This window comes from Montipora foliosa, unplaced genomic scaffold, assembly GCF_036669935.1.
Source record: "Montipora foliosa isolate CH-2021 unplaced genomic scaffold, ASM3666993v2 scaffold_438, whole genome shotgun sequence".
Classification (NCBI taxonomy): Eukaryota; Metazoa; Cnidaria; class Anthozoa; order Scleractinia; family Acroporidae; genus Montipora; species Montipora foliosa.
This window is the reverse complement of record NW_027179743.1, coordinates 220,001-222,500: the sequence shown is the minus strand read 5'-3', so window position 1 is coordinate 222,500 and position 2,500 is coordinate 220,001. Positions and strand designations below refer to the sequence as shown.

The window sequence follows — 2,500 nt, the reverse complement described above, 5'->3', positions numbered from 1 at the left end:
GACTAGTGGATATCGGAAACTGCAAGGTGAAGCCATCGATCGGGGTTCAACTCTATGCCTCGCCTATTGTGAATCTTCTCAGCTTGTTTAAAATCTCTGTTTCGTTGAAGTAGATTTGAAGTCTAAAGTAGACTGTACGTTGTATAAGTTGAATAAAACGGGAAATGTCAGTTTGAGGGATGGAAAGAAGTAATGACCGTTCGGGGAAACCAACATGGCGGCCGTGACGTCATGTGAAATCCAAAAATAGTCACCTGGAAATTCCAGGCGTCTTCAAAGGGATTCGAACCCAAGACCTCTGCGATGCCGGTGCAATGCTCTTCCAACTGAACTATGAGGCCACTCAGTTGGGAGCAGGTCAAGTTGTTGGGCTTCATGTGTTCCCGTGAAAGGACTCGATGAATAAGTATATATTTCTAGTGCGAGTTATAGACGAAATGGAGAAATGATCATGGATTCGAATCCCGTTTCAAGAAGAACCTAACAATTTCACGTGTCTATAAGAGACTATTGCCTAAATTGTCCATAAACGATTGCCTCTAATGGAATTTTTTATAAGCTTCCTCGCGTCACCATACCAAAAAGTCATATTTCTTTCATTTACCAGAGTTAACCACAAGCGGGAGAATGCACCATTTCGGCGACTTCCGTCCTAGCAGTATAGCAGAAAAATCGCCAAATGAAGCCAAGTTCTCATGGCATAGCTGTCGAACCTCTTCCACATCTCCCACATCTCCGTGACACTTCGTGGTTCTTCGGAACACTCGGATTTTTTCCGACTATTCCCGAGTTGCCATCGAAAGATCTCATCAAGAATCTTGCCACGGTTTGTTTTAAACAATCTGCCAATGGCTTCTGCTTTTATTCATTTCCATACGAGAGTTTCATACACCGTATTCTCTGTTGTTAAGCCCGCAAAGTTGGCTCGCATGCTTTAGTTTTAGTAGTTTTAGTACATCAAGTCCTTAGTCCATCATGTTTTTCCTCACCAGTTGCTGTGAATGCGGAGTGCCCGAAAGACCTGTTGACAGTGTCTTTATCTCATGAATGCGTTTTTTTTAAACTTTCTTTTCATTTCCCTTTCGCGACACTTTTGAGTAAGATATTTTCTTTATATTTCGTGGAATCCTGACATGAAAATTGCGCAATTTCAAACTTGGCGCATGGAGCCATTTGCACAGCAATGGATTACAATGGAACTTAACACTTTGTGTAACAGATGCATTGTGTGTTTCCCCCGAGGGGATAAAAATCTCTTGTCAACTGATTGGTCCAGAGATTAACTCGCTCACAGAACTAGATTCATCTGCATAAGTATACGATTTGCCTTGGTTGTGATATGAAAGCCCATCTCTTTTGGTCCCTGCCTCGAAGAATACTGGTGCATCCTTAACACTCCTTGACTCAAGAAAAGAGTCATCTCCATAGACGAGCCGATCTTCTGGAATAACATTCTCCAGTCGCTGCCATCTTTCTGGAGGCCAGACAACATGAGTTGCTTTTCCTTGAATCAGACCCAAAGATACCTGAACAAGGCAACGATCAGCAAGAATTTCCACGTAGTACTCATAAATTGAGCGATGGTTTTCTCAAACCAAGTTTATTCAGTTACGTAAATTCAAAAGTTCATTTATGCACTAATTTGCATGCCAATCTAGGCGGGTAGTGTTAGAGCGGTTTTCAATTGAGTGTCGTATAAACCAATACCAAAGTAATAACTTCGACCAATCACAGCAGTTGCAAACAGCGAAATAAACCAATCCAAATTCGTAGCAATTCCATGTAACTTGCTCAAAGCGCGGGAAAAATCGCACGTGCAAGTCGCGATTGGTTTTGTTTCAATGGTTGATAAACTGGCTGGAGATTTTTTAACCAATCACTAAGCGTAGCAATTGCAATCGCGTAATTACTTTCGACAGTCATTTGAAAACTGCTCTATGGTAATTTACCTAATTATGTTAATTACAGGAAATTATTAAATAGATTAATTTTAATTAATGACAAGATCTTTTGATTACAGAATGGAGAAAATGATTAAAATAAGGTTGTTGTATAATGTTCCTACATTTCACAACAACCTGAGTCTTACATAAAGGCTGGTTAATGTGTTAGCATTTGAAAGGATAAAGGATCAAAACAACAAAAGTCATGTCCTGGTTATCTTTTCCCAGGAAAATCGAAGACAGATTGGCGTCACAATCTGACAAGAAGTAATAATATTATGAACTTGTCAAAAAAATCTGACAGCGGTCCATTGTCAACGGACCAATCTGAATTTCCTGTTGCTGGTGCAATGGGAGATTTTAAACGCGTCAGTTACAGAAGAGCGTGCAGTTCCTATATCTCAATCTATCACCTTTCTCCCCTCGCACTTCAAGCAGGCAGTTTGCCTGACTCAAAAAGGACTGCGAACATTCTAATAAGTAAGTAAGTAACTTAAAAAATCAAATACATGTTAATAAAGAAATAAATGGAAATCTACTCACTGGGCCAAAAGAAT

The 2,500-nt window shown here is 40.0% G+C and overlaps 1 pseudogene; it reads right to left on the bottom strand.

Annotated features, from left to right (window-relative positions):
• Nucleotides 1-614: 614 nt before the first annotated feature.
• Nucleotides 615-2,500, bottom strand: part of LOC137989086 (mitochondrial inner membrane protease subunit 2-like) — an 11,582-nt pseudogene continuing 9,696 nt past the window's right edge.